This window comes from Heloderma suspectum, chromosome 2 (assembly GCF_057233095.1).
Source record: "Heloderma suspectum isolate Gila_16-S chromosome 2, 16-S_ref, whole genome shotgun sequence".
Classification (NCBI taxonomy): domain Eukaryota; kingdom Metazoa; phylum Chordata; class Lepidosauria; order Squamata; family Helodermatidae; genus Heloderma; species Heloderma suspectum.
The window spans coordinates 20,955,055-20,973,937 of record NC_139459.1 but is presented as its reverse complement, the minus strand read 5'-3'; the positions used below and the strand labels follow the sequence as shown (position 1 = coordinate 20,973,937).

Below are 18,883 nucleotides of genomic sequence, written 5' to 3'. Positions count from 1 at the left end.
CCTTTGGGTGGAGTTCCAGCCACAGAACAGTGTGCTATAGGCACTTGGCTGCCCCTTTCCCCTGCAGCCCTAAAATCTGCTCCAGATGGTTGGGGGGCTCATGTAAACAGTGGAGGTGGTGGTTCAGGAGGCTGTAGGGAGATGGGAGAGTCAGCAAAAATCGCTTCCTCCTGACTTTCATTTTGCTGGATGCAAGCCCCTTCCGTGAACAGGACTTACTCAGTTGGTGGAAGGGCACCTTTGGATCAAACCCATTATGTTTATGCTTGAACGGCTGTCAACGTGCCTGCTTGTTTCACATGACAACATATAAGAAGGCCGTGTGTGTGTGTGTGTGTGTGTATTTAAACATCCAAATTAGATTAACTGATGGAATTTTCCACCCTTAGGAAATAAAGTAGCAGTTTATGAAGCGGTTGTTTTCTGGCATTTGTATCAAAACCAGAAACAACTTAAAATCACTTTAGGGGTGATGCCTTGTTTACTAAATAAATAAATACGTCTCTTAACTGTGTCCCATTTAGAATGATCATAATAATACAATGAGTTATCATCATCACATTGCCTTTTTTTTAAGTTTTCTTTCACAAAAGACAAAGCATCTTACTGCAGTGAAGCATTTTAAAAGGAGCTGCAGCAAATCATTTTATACAATGTTTGAAGCCTACCTAATTTAGTTAGCATTACTAATTCTGTGTAATTATATCATACACTTAAAATCATTTTTGGACGATAGTGTTGATGTTTGGAGAGTGTGGGGTAGGGATCCAGCCATTATATAAAATGTCACTTTAAAAAAATCATAATACAATGACTTCATTCATTTGAAACTGGCTAATTAGATGCATTGTTAAAATAGTAGTATTCGGTTTCCAAGTTTTAATTTAGCATTAGCCCGTGTTCCCTACTTTTCTACACATCGATGGCTCTATTGTGCAGCTGGGTGTGTGAAAGTTATTGGAGAATGGAAGTCCCTGGGTAACATTTCCCCAGCACTGCCCTGATTTCTATTTCCCCTGTAGCATAGATGAGAAACAGCTGGCTTTTGTTTAAAAAGCTGTTTTGTAAAACGTCTGAATCTCGAGGTATAAAGCTGAGGTCACCATTCAACAGGTGCTTAGAAACAAGTGGGGAAGAAAGAAGGATAGTTGAGCCTAGCTGCAAGAGTCTCTTGAAAGATATTTTCTCTTATTTAAGTATAAAACATCCAGCCTACCCATTTCACTGTTTATTTTTACTCTGCGGGTTTCACTGGCGGGCCATTACTTACAGCTAAAACACTAATATTCCTAATCCTGTAGCTTTTGGATCTTGAACATCTCCATATTCAGCCAGTACATAAAATGAATAATCATCTCTGTAGGAAGGAAATCATTGCTGACTTTATTTCATTGGCAGTGGCAACCCGCTGCTCCCCATGGTAGCTCGCTTCATTTCTTAAAAGCACTACAGTTATTTCACCTTGTGCGTTAAACAAAGAATGCCAGAACAGCCAATTAAGGCGCTTTTTGGAGAGGAGGAATTGTGTGGTAACAGTAGGACAGAGGAAGCACTACCCATAAGATAGCATCCCAAAGGGCAAAACCTCTCCTCAAATGTATTAAAACATTACAAAACTGTACACATTGGCTGTCTGTAGGCACAAAGGAAATGCATCCCCTCCCATGGATTATTAACATCTGTTTGTCCAGTAGGGAATGGAGCTTAGCATTGTTATTTTTTGCATCTCCAGAAGAAAATGAGTTTGGGAAGTTGGCTCTTCCAATTGAGTTGATTTGCACTGCCAAATAAAACATCCCTTTTACGTGGAGCTCATGGGTCTGAATTGAGCAATGTTGTGATTGCTTCAAAAATAATAATAATACTGGATTACCCAAGGCCACTCCCCCCCCCCCCGCTTTAAAATAGAACAGAAAGTGTATAGAGACATGTTTGGAATACTGCCACATGGCCTTCTCTTACAGTGTGCATAAACACGAAAATCAGTTTTTTCTTTTCCTTTTTTCTTTTCATTTGTTTATAGCTGGTTTCTGCCTCTACTTAAGACGTGGCATTCTACCTCTCTCTGTCTTTCTCTCTCTCTCTCTCTCTCTTTCTCTCTCTCTCTCTCAAAGCCAAACTTCTGCTTTGCCACTTTTGGTTATGTTTAAATGGATTTTGCATATGACTACCATTTGCAGAATGCCTTTTCATAAGCTGTTTGGAAAGCTGCTTATTACTCTGTGGTACTTTTCTGTATTAAAAGAAAACTGTTAAACTTTGCTATTTTTTTTTTTATTTAATGCTGCTCATACTGACTGAACCCCCACCCCGTTACTATGAAATCCTTTCTTTTGCTTTTGATCTTATTTATAGCTAAGCCACCAGTCATATGGAAACTATTATTGTATAGCATGGAGATGAAAGACTTTCAATGCAGTTAAATAAGAGTGAATAATTCAGACCAATAACATGCACACACAGTGTGAGAACCCAACTTTGTTGAAGTGTCCTTTGTCATCCTCTCTTTACTTAGCACTGGAGGTTTATAAGAGCTTTGCACAAACCTGCTTTCCATCCAGCTTATACATTTTGACAATCTTGGGCTCATGTTAACACACATCACCTTATAGCCTGCTTGCTATCATCTTTTTCATTAACACTTTGAATTGGATTGTGTGTGTTGGATTTTTAAAAATGGTCATAATTTTAAACTGTTGTTAAATATGTTATGCATTGGGATCTGCCGTTATTTTATCTGCTTGGCTATATTCTTCCAAATGTGTATTTGCTAATAACTGCTTTTACAATACAGTTTTATAAGTTTGGCAAGCCAAACACACCTCTTAAACCCTTAGAAAATCTAAGGTGTAGATAAGCAAACATCTTCCTTCATAGATTAGATTGCATTTGCCCAGTGTTATAAGACTATCTAGATGGGTTTACCAAATCATTATAGGAATTGGGCAGGCACAACTTGTATTGCGCACACTATAGGACACATGAGTTGGGCTAATCTGAACATAGGAAGCTTCATACATGCTGAGTTTCCTCTGATTGTACCATCTGTCTTGTTTGGCTGTCAGTGATTTCAGGCAAAGTCTATCCCACCCCTGCTGCAATAGATATTTTAGCTGGCGTTAGTGATGTTAAAGAAATCCACAACAGAACCAAATGCGTTCGTATTTTGATGAATCCAATGGTCGGATTCTGCAGCGGACCGGCTGTCCCCCATTTTCCTAACTTTCCTGATTTTGCACAAATTTCATTGTCGAAAAATACACATTTTTTAAAAATGGCCAAAAATGCACATTTTCCCATAGGCTAAAGTATAAAAATGTGCATTTTTTAGGATTTTGCACATTTGGGGTGAATTTGCACATTTTTGCACATGTGAATTTGCACAGATCCACATTTATGCAAATTCGGGGACTGAAAAAAAATCGATTCCGTTGATGGGTGGACTGCAGAATGAAAGGTGCCTGGCAATCCGCGAAACACAGACTAAATGGACTTTACACAATCTGTACATCCCTAGCTGGCAGTGCCAGTGTTTTAACAAAGGACATTCTGCATGCAAACGTGTTCAACCACTGCACTCCATTGGATATATCAGTTGGTATATATAAGATGAAAATAGAAGAAACTTCCTTGGGAGGCTAAATTAAATTATCTTCATGTCCCTTCTAAAGTAATTAACCTGTATTACATGCTTCACACATTTTCAATATCAATTTGTACCAAAAGATATCAAAACCAGGTAGCCATGTTGGTCCAGCAAAACAAACGTCAATGATGGGATACATTTTTACCAACCAGTGTTGAAAATGCAGTATTTAATCTTTGAAGCAGGCTGTTCAGGGTGTGAAGATAGTAGAGAATCCAAAAAGGGCGGGGGAAGATGTTTCCAGGATGAATTGAGTTCTTGTTTACCCTATATTATTTCATTCCTAAAATGAAAGTGGTGGTATTACATAATGGACATAATTAAGTTAAGGCAGGGTCATGTGTTATGACTGCAAGTTATACAAAGACCTCCTGGGAGTGGGCAGTAATAGAGAAGGCTTTGTTTGGAAAACCATCCATAATCTATAATAAAGAGGGTTGCCCAAACATGCCAGCTTACTGAGAGATACCAGGGAGGGTCAGTTAAAAGTCTTATAATCCTGTGTTTCTTTTTCCTTCTGTGTCCTCTCTACTTGCTCATGTAAATCTTTCTGTTACCAAAGGAAGATGTCATTTATGCATGAGTTCACCCCTAAATCTGTCCTGTTTCATTTCCACGTTAATCTGCAATGTTTTTTTTAAAATCCGCATGAAAATTTCATTTACATACAATTTAAATATGTTTCTAAACATATATCTGCTCTCAAAGTAAACATTTCTAAGCATTTTTTCTCAAAATATACATTTTTACATGTATTTTGATGAGGCAGGAACTGCATTAAAATGCCCAGGAAGTGTGAAACCTGATGAATAACTAAGTTCCAATCTGCACATTTCTCTGGGAGGTTTGGATCAGGCCAGTTTGATTTGGAATTTGCAGACTGACTTCCTCAAGCATCCTTGGTCTGAATAGGGTGTACGAACTACGCCCTTGACATACCATCCCTGCCGCACAACAACATGTAACACAAAACAGGGGTGGACTGACATCTCTCTTGCCTAGTCTACTTTTCTTTTTTACTAGAATCCCCGTAGTCCACAGCTGTGTGTACATTTAATACAAGAGTGCATTCTTTGGGCATCTTAGCACTTAAGCCGTAACTAATCTGTACTCAGTGATTCTTAGTATGCACTGTTGCATAAGGACATAAGAAGTGCATGCTGGATCAGAGCAAGGCTCACCTAGTCCAGCATTCATTGCAAGAATCCCAGCAACTGGGGTTCAGCGGAGGCTTCATAGCTCAGTGGTAGAGCACAAGCTTTGCATGCAGAAGGCTGCAGGTTCAGTTCCTAGCATCTCTGGAGAACCAGTGCCAGTCAGTGTCAACAATACTGGGCTAAATATAGACCAGTGGTTTCACCCAATATAAGGCAACTTCCTCTGTTCCCAACTGTCAGGAACTAGATTGTCCACCAGAAATTGGCCAGGACCCACCAGTGGTTCTGCCCACCCTGAAACTCATATATGCCTCACAGTAATGAGCAAAGCTAAGGCATGTGAGAGGAGGAAAAGGGGGCAGAAACTGGGTTTGCTCAGCAACACATTCTCCTAAAAATGCTGCCATTTAAAAAGATATAGTGTCTCAGCTCCACATTTGTCTAAGAGCAGGGTGTTAGCATGTACAAACCTTAGGGACAGAAGACAAGTTATTTCATGCATAATTTGTGTGTTGCCCGTCTTGAACACATCAGATAGGCTGTGCTATAAATCAGATAAATATTGGCAATCTACCCACATGACTATGGATGTCAAAGCCCAATGCTGAATTCTGCATTCCTATGCATGCTTACTTAAAAGTAAGCCTCACTAAGCTCAGTGGAGCTTACTTCTGAGTAAGCATGCATAGGATTGAGCTATAAGAGTTTCACAATTCAATAATGGTATGGTGTATCTAGGAGTGGGCTATTTCGTTGTCCCATTGACCTTTTTCTGCCCCTCCCCCATGTTTGTGGTTGAGAACACCAAAGCTGTGAAGATCCACCAATTTCCTCCATTTGCTTTCTTTTGAGAACTGATTTCATTTCTCTTTAAAATAATTATACCTCAAAAGTACTAATACTTTGAAGTTCTGTCTGTCAGTATGAGAAGAGTTAACTGTAAGCAGCAGCAGGGTATACTTCTCATAACTTCATAAGAAACCTTCTTCCATTGTTTTAATTTTTTGCAGCTTTTATCTGCTGCCCACAATTCACAAACTTCAGAGTGCCCATCTGTAAGCAATAAAAGTTAACATTTGGACGAGTGTTTGTTACCACTTTTAAAGATGCACTTTTAGGGCTAAATGGTGTTCCTTCACACACACACACACACACACTTTAAAGCAAATAAGTTTTGCTTTCTTTTGATATGACAGATACTGGCAGGGTAATTGAAACTGGAATCTAGCACTCTGAGCCTGTCAGGTATAATTGATATTTCATGGGGAGATTACAATTCAAAGACACCAAAACAGTTTTCTGTGTCGATGGGTGTCTAATTACAGTGAGAATACATCAACTTTTATTTCCGTGTTTACTGGGGGGAAGTGATCTCATCTATCAAATATGTATACTTGAAAGTTAATGTGAATGAGGTTTTTGTGCCTGCTTGTGTGCAGAGCCATGACTACTCTGTGCAAGAAAAATCCACATTCAGGAAGGTAGCTAGTGTCTCTGCCAAGAAAGCACAATCCTGCATGATATTCTTTAGATTTAATTGTTTGCTTACACCCTAATTATTTCAATCAGGCTTAAGCATACATAAGATCCTTTTGATTGGACAGAAATTCTGCAGTTAGAATAAGTTACTTTCCTAAAGCCAATTTTTACACACACACCCTTTTTTAAATTGTATTTATTTTGTTCCGGATCTAGAATCCAAGTTACTAAAAAAACAAAACAAAACACCCTGTTTGACAAGGACCAAGACAGTGGAAGAAGAGAAGGCATTTTGAGGATGCACATAGTTATCTAAACAGTCCCCTTAAATGCATTTAGGCATTGAGTGAAATTGCAGATGCTGCACCTCTCAACCCATTCCCCACGAGTCTTTTCACCCACCTGGCTTGAGACAAAAGTGTAATCCTGCTGACCATAGCAGGTAGAGTAAGTGGATAGGCACGAGAACTGATGGAGGATCAGTAGCTGCAGTGCTTCATTGTGATTAAAGGTAGAGGCACTATTTCCTGTTCAGGACATGGCAACCTAAGTAGAAGCCTGAGAAAAGAAGCCATTCAAGGGCATCAGAGTACCACCCCTTGACCATTAGAACTCTTTCTCATCATATGCATATTCCTGAGTACTGAGATTCTATAAAGGCTAGAAACAGGGAAAGGTAGAAGGAAAAATAAGAAAGGCTCCTTTGGTTAGCTGGCAGAGTGAAGAAAAAGAACATATTCACAATGCAGAAGTTTGCTCCCAAACCTCGATTATGTGCAACAATTGCGTGACCACATTGGAGACATACAACTATTAATGTATTGACCTTACTTGGAGGAGGTGACTCTTTCAGCTCACTTGAGCATTAGACTCATCCCATGAGTATGCACATAAATCAAGAGGTTGAAATTAGTTTGAGTTGTTATTCCAGGATCAGTGATAATTTTATTATTTATTTATTTATTATTAAATTTATTAATCGCCCATCTGGCTGGTCACCCAGCCACTCTGGGCGATGTACAACATACAATAAAAACAGTTTAAAACAATAAAATTCTACAATAAAAACATTTTCTAAAATACCCTAACCCACCCCAAATGCCTGCCTGAACAACAATGTTTTTAATGCATGACGGAAGCTCATTAAAGAGGGGGCATGATGGAGTTCCCTAGGGAGAGAGTTCCACAGAGTGGGGGCCACCACAGAAAAGGCCCTCTCCCTCGTCCCCACCAGTCTAGCTGTCCTGGCTGATGGGACAGAGAGAAGGCCATCCGAGGCTGATCTTGTTAAGTGGCCTGTCTGGTGCTGCTGGAGGCGCTCCTTAAGATAGGCTGGGCCGGAACCATATAGGGTTTTAAAGGTCAAAACCAACACCTTGAATTTGGCCCGGAAAACAACTGGTAACCAGTGCAACTCCTTCAGCACTGGAGTGATGCGATCTCGCCGGCGGCTGCCTTTATTCAGGCGAGCCGCTGCGTTCTGTACCAGCTGCAATTTCCGAACCGTCTTCAAGGGTAACCCCACGTAGAGCGCATTACAGTAGTCTAAACGAGAGGAGACCAGGGCATGTACTACCGATGGGAGCAGATGGTCGGGAAGGTAGGGGCGCAGCCGCCATATCAGATGGAGTTGATACAGCGCTGTCCGGCTCACAGCTGACACCTGAGCCTCCATGGACAGCTGGGAGTCCAAAATGACCCCCAGGCTGCAGACCTGGTCTTTCAAGGGTAGCCGTACCCCATTCAACACCAGGTCAACATCCCCCAGCCTCCTCTTGTCTCCCACCAAAAGTACCTCGGTCTTGTCAGGGTTCAGCTTCAGCCTATTCCTCCCCATCCAGCCACTCACTGTCTCCAGACATTTGGACAGGGATTCTACTGCCAACCTTGGTGAAGATTTAAACGAGAGGTAGAGCTGCGTGTCATCCGCATATTGATGACACTGCACCCCAAACCTCCTGATGATAGCCCCCAGTGGCTTCACATAGATGTTAAATAGCATCGGGGAGAGGATGGAACCCTGTGGCACCCCACAAGTAAGTGGCCACGGGTCCGAAACCTCCTCTCCCAGTGCTACCCTCTGGTACCTGCCGGAGAGGAAGGACCGGAACCACCGCAATACGGTGTCCCCAGTGCCCAACCCCTCCAGGCGGTCCAGGAGGATACCGTGGTCAACAGTATCGAAAGCCGCTGAGAGGTCGAGGAGAACAAGGAAGGAGCATTCACCCCTATCCAGAGCCCTCCTCAAATCATCTACCAAGGCGACCAAGGCTGTTTCTGTCCCATGCCCAGGCCTGAAGCCCGACTGAAATGGGTCTAGATAATCAGTTTCTTCCAAGTGTGCCTTCAACTGCACCGCCACCACCCGCTCAATCACCTTGCCCAAAAATGGCAGATTTGAGACTGGGCGAAAGTTGTTCAAAACTTGAGGATCCAAGGAGGGCTTCTTTAAGAGCGGTCTTATCACTGCCTCCTTGAGGGCTGATGGCATCACTCCCTCCTCAAGGGAGGCGTTCACCACCGCCTTGATCCCCTCACCCAGTCTCTCTCTGCAGCTCATAATGAGCCAAGATGGGCAAGGATCAAGTAAGCAGGTGGTCAGCTGTACCGATGAAAGCACCTTAATGGATACAGACCTAGAATGTAGCCATGAGATCAATAGAAACAAAAGAGAGAGGTTTGTTTTTACGGTCACCTAACATAAGTAACAGTAAGTAGTGGTGATGGAACTATTTGGCAAATATCCCTCTCTCTTAATGGCTTCTCACTTTGCATGGTTACATCTCAGCAACATGGGCATCCTGAGGCAGGCAAGCAACCTTTCTTCTCATGCTCTAGTTAAGGTATTGGTCTTCAGAATGCAACCTAGCTTCAGTGACATTTCGCTGGATCAGCAGTCTAAATCTAATGCTTGCTTTTGAGACACTTATAAGGGAATATGGCAAATAAGGATTGAAAAATTGCCAGACAAAATATAATACATCTTCACCAGTATATTCTGTAGAAATATTCTGCTTTGCAATAATTACATTCTGAACTGCTCGTTGGAAACAAAAGACAGTGGAAATAAGCAAATGTCTTTTTGTTGTTTTTGTTTATTGAGCATCTCAGGATACATACAATAAGCTGCATTGTCTTTGCACACAACCTCAGTTCAGACCATTGGGGTTCTGTTTTCAAACAGATAGCACTTTATAGCCCTATGGCATTTACCAACCGCAGTGCCCCATGTAAGCAAAATACACATCAAGGGAAAAACTTTCTCAAAGCCATATCATGCTCTCATGTGCCTGTGTTTTCTAACCTGTGCCAAAGGGATTATGGAGAGGAAGCAGCTGTGGGAAAACATGGAGCCTGTTAATCGCCATGGACTTCCTGTCAAGCTATAATTGCATTATTGCAGCCTTCCCCAACCTGGCACCCTTCAGATGTGTTAAACTACAACTGCTATCATATACATCTCCCGTCATCATGCGTTGGACTAGAACTCCCATTGGCCATGCTGAGCCACTACGAATAGTGCTCAAGGTAGCTAACAACAGTAAAGTGAAAGATAAAGTACACAATTATAATTAAAGCATGAAAGCAAATCAATTTAAAAAATCAATAAAATTAAGAAATACATCACACCTATAACCACCCCTACGTCAGCAAATGAATCAGCTTAAAAGTCAAAAGCCCATCCGAATAAAAAAGTATTTGCCTGCCCGGAGAAGGACAATGAAGACAGAGCTAACCTGGCCTCCCTTGGGATAATTTGCCTCACCCAGCTGAGATGGCACAACTGCTTAAACAACTTGCCCAGGTATGAAATATTGGAGACTGGCCGGAAATTATCCAATGTAATGGGATCCATGTAGGTTTTGTTTTTGTTTTGGACAAATGTCTTACCATCACTTCTTTGGGGTATGATGGAATCACACCCTGTTCTAAAAAGGCAATCACCACTACCTAGGGATGTACGGACTGTGTAAAATCCACTCCCGTCTGTGTTTCACGGATCGTCAGGTGTCTTTTGTTCTGTCATCCATTCACAGACGGATTCACTTTCTTCTCATTGTGCAGAAAAATATGCAAATAATTCCATAAGAGGGTTCGCAACAATTTACATAATTTACCTTGGTATTAGCGTATTGTCCCCCATTCCATTCGACTTTTCCCATTTACTAGTCTCAGCAGAAACCTGCGTATTATCCTACGAATAAATATGTGTAAATTTTGGGAAAGTTAAAAAAAAAAAAAGATCCAGAAGTGCACAGACTCCACATTACCTGAGGAAGTCAGTCTGCAATGGATTCCGCAGGTCAGATTCTTAGAGATCCGAGCTCGTTTTATTCCATCTTGAATTCTCCAGCAGCCGCACCACTACCCTTATCCATTCAGCCAGTCCCTCCATGGCCTCTTTTATAAGCCACTAAGGGCAAACTATGGAATCTGCTACCTCAGGATGTAGTGATGGCCACTAATTTGGATGGCTTTAGAAGGTAGGTTAGGTAAATACCTGGAGAAGAAAATACCTGTGCTACCTCCAGTAGCAGAGGCAGTAAGCTTATGTACACCAGTTAATGGGGAATGTGGGCAGGAGGTAGCTCTTGCACTCATGTCCTGCTTGTGGGTTCCTGGCCGACAGCTAGTTGGTCACTGTGTGAAGAGAATGCTAGACTAGCTGGTCCCTTGGTCTGATCCAGCATGGCTCTTCTCATGTTCTTAAGGGTCAAGCACATGCATAGTAGGTCTCACCTCTCCAAGGATCCTGTCCAATCCTCAGGCTGTAAAAATGGAAAAAGTATCTATTATAACTGTACAAGCAGAGGCCAGAAAGTTACATCAATTGGAGCAATACCAACTATGGTATCCAAGTTGGCACAAATATAAGTGATATTACCTGCGACGTATCATGCAAATTGATCACAGCAGGTAATCACTCGATATAATATGCCTTGGACCACCTAAAAAAGTTCTGTTGGACAACTCAGAAGAGTAATTCCATCACTATCATGGGGTATGCCTTCAAATGGGTTCTAACCAAATGGGTTCTAGCTATCTGGTTAGACTCATTTTGAGTTTTCCAGCAACATCACTCTAATCATCATCCCACTCAGTTCATCACCCCCAGCTGCCTTGAAACTAGGGAGTCCATTTGGCTCTACTCAGTAGAAGAGGGTGCTCAGGAGTAATCATGTCAACTACCCAGGCCATTTCCCCATTCCAGAGGTCAACCTGATCTCTAACGGACTCACATGCCAAGGAGACAGGAAAATCTCCAAGAATTGTTAGAAAATCATTCTAATCCATCGGCTACCTGGCGCAGACAATCTGAATCAGTCCCCCGTCCCTGCAAAGGCTCCAAGCCCCAGTAAGTCTAAACCACACTAGATAGTGATCTGTCAATGACAACAGAGCTGTAGAAAGTTCATCCAGCCCAGATCTCCATCATCCAATCCAACACAGGAAACCAGACCCCAAGTGTGCCCTGCTGAATAAGTGGGATCAGATACCAGTTGGGACAGACACATAGTTACCATGGAGGCCATGAAGTCCTGAGCCAGTTCCAGCAGGTTGGCCTCAGCATGTATGTGGAAATCAGCCAGCACAATAAATTGGGCCTCCAGCACCACCCCTGAGACCACCCTAGCTGGCTCAGGAAAGGATAGTGCTAGGCAGCAGGTTGAGCAGTAACCAGCAGAATCCCTGTTCTGTCTTGAGCACCCACCTTCAGACACACACACACACACACAGAATCCAATCCAGATTAACCCTTTGCACCCTGCTGTCCTGAACCAGGTGTGGTGTCCCATGCCTGCAATTTACATGTGAAAAAAGCTCCCATTGAAGCAAATAGGGGCTTTTTCTGTAAACAAACTGCAGGGGTGTGGCGGGGGTGTGTGATCTGAATTGGGACCACAGTCCCCCTACCACCACCACCACCATGCTAGGGTTCCAATCCAGATCTGGTTCCCCGCAGTTACTTTTGAGTATGTAAAAAGAATAGACATAGTTGCATGGTACGTATTAAAAGTAACAATCAGTTTGACTTGCAGTGAGCTTCCCACATCCTAATCAAATGCTCTAGCACACCAGATGTTGCACCTGAGTACCTTAGTCTGAAAAAAGGAAACATTTTTACTTTTCATTCTGTCTTGATCTTAGTTGCCATTATCCATAACGATACGAACACAAGAAGAGCCATGGTGGATCAGACCAAAGGTCCATCTCATCCAGCATTCTGTTCCCACATTAGCCAACCAGATGCCTGTGGGAAGCCCACAATAGGACATGAGTGCAATAGCACCCTCCCACTCATGTTCCCTAACAATCGGTATTGGGAGTCATACTGCCTCTGAGATTGGAGGTAATATATAGCCATCATGACCAGTAGCCACTGATAGCCTCATCCCCCATGTTGTTCCTGACCAGAAAGGATTATTGCATTCTGTTTTGGAGACAACAGTTTTAAAAATATTGCTATAGCTCCCTTAATCATAACTTATCTGCAGGGCACTATGGTTTAGTTTAGTTTATTGCTCAATAGCCAATCAGGTTTTTGCATGCACATTGAACTAAAAACACAAAGCAAGAAAAATACAGAGACTGGGTTTGGATGACATGCTGCTGCTTGTCATGGGTTATTTAGCCCATGATGAGCCATGGCACCCACGAGCACCACTTTTCATATCCAACCCCTACTCGGTGGATGTTGTGTCATGCAAACCCAGCAAGTGTGGGTTATGTGAGTGTTAAACAACTCTTGCATAACCATAAAACAGACCATGGGTTTTGTGAAGGTTGTTTAACCCCCGCATAACTCACACTCGCTGGGTTTGCACAACACAACAATCCCCAAGTGTGTGTTGTATATTCAAAATGGCAGCCACACACACCCGACACACACTGCCACCTCACCATGAGTTAAATAACCCACGTCAGCTGTGAAGTCATGCGAACAGCCCCAGAGTGTCAACATTAAAAAAAAATCAGGCTAAATATAATAATAGGAAATAAGTAATAATTTAACCAACTGTCAACAACTGATTGTATACTAAAAATTATTAAATTAGTGAATATAACTCAATATATTGAGTTATATTATAATCTGTCGAGATAAAAGACTTCCATTTATAATCTGTCTATATTATAATCTGTTAAGATGAAAAATTTCCTTCTCCCTAGAGCCAGCTTAATAAATTTAGCAGTGTGGTATGTCAGAAAATCATCTGTCCCAGCCAATAAAAATAAGATTTTGTTTGAAGAGGACTTATCTCTAATACCAGCAGTAAGGAGATCAAGGTACTGAGTCCTCAAATCTAGATATAATGGTCAATCCAGATGAAAGTTAACCGGATCCTCTGTCTTCTAACATCTAATGGGACAGTGTCTATTTGCCCTAAATTGGCCACTGTAGCATCCCTTAACCACTAATAGCTGCAGAGTGTTTCATCTGCATTTAGTTAAGAGCAATCTAAAACCATATGAGCAGATAAAAGGCAAATATGAGGGCAATTTCCCTCATATTTGTAAAGGAAGGGCTGTAAAATCTTTATATAGCATGTTGGAACAACACTTGGCCAAGAGTGCAGTAGTAGTCTGGAAGTCAGTATTAATCAGACGTCTTGAGACTTCCAGACAGGCACTGTCATAGCCCCTTGCAATCAAATAGGCCACTGAGAAACCCAGTTTAGAAATGATTTTATACACTTTAGATGTCCATGATTCTGACGCCATGTCTTCAAATGCCAGTAAAATAGGAAGAGGGCCTGGTTGAAGAATTATCTTAAGCCAAGAATAAATAGCCTCCTTCTGAGCTAAAGTTCCCACTGAACAAGAGGCAGTTTCCATTCAGACAGTTGCCTTGGGGGTGGATCTAGAAGCACTATGGAACCAAAAGAGGCCATGCTTTTTCTTGCTAGCAAGATTCTTCAAGAATTTGGGAGTATTCACAGGATCATGTTTGTCATTTGATTAATAGGTTATTGCATAACAGCTTTGCAGCTTCCATTGTGATTTATTGGTCTACATTAATATAATAGCCTTTTAAGTAAAATGCGAATAAGTTATCTTAATGAATCCGTGTGGGGAAAGACTAATTTACAACTGAATTTTGGTGCTGCTGATGTGAAATTGTTCACTTTATGCTTTAACTATGAGCTGGCAGAGAGAAAATGTGTGTTGTTTGGGGTTTGGGATATGAGAAAATATAAAGATGTGTAGTTACTATTCCAAGTAATGTTGAGCCAAATGAATGCAAATAAGCCTGGGAGGTTTTCTTAGGATATTTTTGATCCCTGTGGGGGACAACATTTACCTGAGAATGTCCAGTGGGTGAAATGCCTGAAATAAGACAAAAGAGACAGTTAATGCCAAGAAAGAGGAAGAGCCACAGAATAACAATCAGAGAAGCTCAGTCATAGAGCACATGCCTGGCATGCAGAAGGCCTCAAGCTCAGTTCCAAGCACTAGCACTGAAATGTTCTCAGGTAGGTGGTGCTGGGAAAAACCTGCCTGGAAGCTAGGAGAGCTGCTGCAATTCTAAGTAGATAATGGTTCAGATAGACCATTGGTCTCGGTATAAGGCAGCTTCATATGTCCGCAGGTAGAAAAGTAGGGTTTACAAAACCAGAGTTGGATGGAATGAATCTTTTTACACCAGCTGGCCTTGCCATAATTCTGTTGCCATCAATGGAGCTTCAGCAGGAATAAATTGGGCTCTTAACGTCTGGAAGCCCTGATGGCCTGGTACAGGCAGCTTGACAATGCCCAGGCTGACCGTCTGGACTGCGCTCAAATTGCATAGAAATGGAGCAATCAGTACTTCACAAAACACTCACGTTTGTGCTTTGAATCAGAAGCTGAATACGGTCTTCCTCTCATTCCATGGCTTCTTGGCTAGATTTTGGTCACCACGTGGCTGAGAAATTTACCACATGAAACGATCTCAATGGGCAGTATCCAGTGGTGACATTCCTCAAACTCAAATAATGCTATCAGAGCTCTGCTGAATCTTTCCATTGCGCAAGTAGTTGCCCTTTACTCTAGCACAACTGGTTGTGCAAGCAGTTGTGCGACTGGTTGCACAATGGGTGCAAAGCAGTTGCGCAACCAGTTGCACAACAGGTACAAGCAGTTGTGTAACCATAGCAGAATGTGCAACTGCTTACACAATGCATTGCATAACACGTTGCACAAGCATAATGCAAAGTTTGTGCAAACATAACTTTAGTTGGATTCTTCTGTTTTGCATAGTTCAGAACCTAGTTTACACTAGCACAATGTCATTTGTGCTAACGGAATTACACACTTGAATACTGCCCAATGATTTTTTTATCTTTCTACACTGATGTAATAAATATACTTACTCCTCCACCTCATTTTTTAGTAATATATGTAGGACACATGTTTGAAGTTGTGTCCGTTTTGATGGGTGGGGAAATTCTGATCTTTTCTAATATACTTTTCAGTCCATTATCCTCCTCTATTCTATCCTCTGCCATGATCAGACAAATTTGATTTTGCTCATGTTCCAAGCATTGTTTGGGATGGGGCTGCAGGAGCAAAATGTAAACAAAAACAGCCAAGTGCAATGGACAGAAATCATCAAAGAAATCACTGAACATGAATATTCAGAAACTATTGCCCCTACACACACACACACACACACACACACACTGTGCTTTGACCTGACTCCAGCAGATTGAACATTATTTGGCTGTGTTTGGCATGTTTGGGTTATATTGACAGCCATCTGGAATCTTAGGCTTCAATAGGAGTGGGGCATTCTAGACTCCGACTGGACCAAATACTCACCTATGTCCAATATTTATCTATAGTCTTGGAGTTTTCTTCTGAATACATACTCTATTAAACTTCCAGGTTACTTCATGCTACAATCAATTCAGTGATTCTTAAAGTCCCAGAAGACTCTTTTTCCCATTTATTCAGAAACTCAGATTCATTTCTGCCCTTTTTAATGTAAAAAAAACCCAACTTCGGGGGTAATCCACTAGAAAATGTTATTGTATGTGACTGTTGGAAATGACTGGGTGTGTTCTTGTTCCCCTCCCATTCATGTCAACTGGGCTTAGACAAGCAACATTCTCAGTGGTTTATGCCACCCAGTCAAAATTTTGTGCTTCAGTTAGTAGAGGTTTTTAATGCAGTGAAAGGTTTTTCAGAATAAATGAGCATATTTACATTGGTCAGGAGTGACCAACTCCATTGTCTTGATAATAATTTTTTCCTTTCTTTTTAAGACAGTGTTGTCATCAGATGACAGATCCAGATGAAATCATTATAAATCTTACATTAGCTCCACCCAAGAATGAAAACAGAAAATTTGTAGAACTTTAAATGCCTGAACTACATTTGTTCACAGAAATAATAGGGTTAGCTACAGTTTTATTCCTTATACCAATCCAAGGCACATGTCTCTGTTAAATCTTTGAGATTTATTAACCCCCTTCTCTTTTCCATTTATTTCAAAGCCTCCTTTTATCTTTGTGAAGATTTGGTCAACAACCAATTTTCCTAACCAAAATTTGGTCATCAGCCCGTTTGAGGCATGAGAGTGGTGGTGGGCTTCAGCCCCCATACCCTAAAATGGTTTGTTAGCAAGTACTGTTGTCACAGGCATTTCCTCCTCCTCTGCCAATTGAGGGGCCACCACGTGGCACTCTTCAGGGGTAGAGTTTGCCCGAGTTGCTTCTGGTTTATGACCACTTACATTCAGTTGTAGATTCTCAGCTTTGGACTATTAACTTCCATATACTAGACCCTATGGCTCCTTCTCCTCAAAATATTCTAGTGTTTTTTCTCAAACCCTGGCCATTGAATCTAGTTGGGGAATATTGCATATAAATATTGCATATAACACCTGTTTGTACATACAGTTTGTCATCCAGCTAAGAGGCCATGACCTTGATTTAAAAAAAAAAAAAATCAAACAATGGAGAGTTGTCATTTACACTTGCTTTTGATTAGGTGCATTACGTCTACTAGGAACTCTCTCCTTTTTTGACCTTGATTCCTCTTTGACAGAATTCTCTTTAATCTATCTTTCACTCTTGCCTTCCTGGTAATAATTAGACTATATTGTCTTCTCTGTCTGATTAGAAACATTCCTTGGTTTTCTTAATCTCCACAAATACTGATTAGTGAATGATACCATTAGAGAATCAAAATACCATATTGTATGGACCCACAGGGCTCTGATGTTGTAGGATGAAGCCATGCCCTACTGAAAAAAGAATATCTAGAATAAAAGTAATTGGATTTGGAGGTATTATTTAAACCATTCTAGATATATTTGGGGTTTAAAACGTATCATAATAAATTTAAGACTGTCTCCTTTTTTAATTCTCTCATAGTAGAATTTTGTGCTTATACCATCTTTTGAGTTATCTGATCTTACATTAGAATCTTCCTTATGTGAGCCTCAGAGTGGTGTGACCATACTTTCAGTGTTCTCAGTAGTACTGCTCTTCTACAAGGCTGTTCAAATGAATGTGTGACAACACAGCAGGAACACGCTCATTGTTAGAATTATTATTTCATTATTCTTAATAAAGATGGTTAATTATTATTAATCATAATACTAATTAAAAAATTATGCATCACTTTCCACTGCAAAAAGTAGTCTTAAAGTGACTTACACACTCAATACAGAAATCCAAAATTAATATAACAGAAAATCGCCAAATCAGTATAAACTATAATCATCCTAAAAAAAAACCAAATCCACATTAACACCATAAAAATGTAATCTAACAATACAACATGAAAAGTATTGTGTTCATCCACAGTACACAATATTTTTCCACCCCTCACAGCCTAAAATGAATTCCACAAGAGTATCCCACAATAATTGGGCCATAACTAATGTCCAAATGCCTGGGGAAAAGAGTATGTCTTTGCCTGGTGGCGAAAAGATGACTGCGCAGCTAGTGAGCACATGGGATGGGGGGGGAGCACATTACCACTACCACCTCACACATTCATTGAAAGTGTGACTGGACACCCCTTTTTCATGTTCCTCTATATCATCCTCCCAGACCTTTCCCTCTATCGGCACCAAACTCTTGGTTAAGCCTAAGACCGCCGTTCCAACTTCCCGCCTGCATTCCTTTTCCTTATGTATTTTATTATTTATTAAATTTATATCTGGGGATGCCCTTCTACCTGACATCTCACTTTCCCTCCTCATCACATAACTCGTTAATACACTCCTGAACCCTAGTTTTTGCTGACCGACCCTGATTCCCTGTTTACGTCCTTTCCCTTTCGTCCCTAATATTTGTGTTTATCGAAGGCCTGCAGGCAGAAACTTGGCATGTTGTTTAATCTCTGTACAGCACCTAATAGTTTTGGGCTCATTGTTAGTAGCTGTAGCAGCCACAGTAGCACTAGTAGAACATAAATAGCACTTTTGATCTAATTTCTGATTAGGCAAACATTTAGTATGTCTTCTCACAGCCATTTAGAATAACAAGGTTGCATAGTGTAAAAAATGTCTTTGTGTATCTTTTTTTTCATAATTCTGTAACAGACTTAACTTGCAGGTGCACCGAACAGTGTTACATACAAAATAAGTAGGCATCTCCGTTCAGTT

At 41.1% G+C, this 18,883-nt stretch overlaps 1 protein-coding gene across 6 annotated transcripts in view; it reads left to right on the top strand.

The window, feature by feature from the left end:
* Positions 1-18,883, top strand: part of TCF4 (transcription factor 4) — a 469,854-nt gene that overhangs the window by 433,724 nt on the left and 17,247 nt on the right. The gene's annotated exons all lie outside the window — the stretch shown is intronic.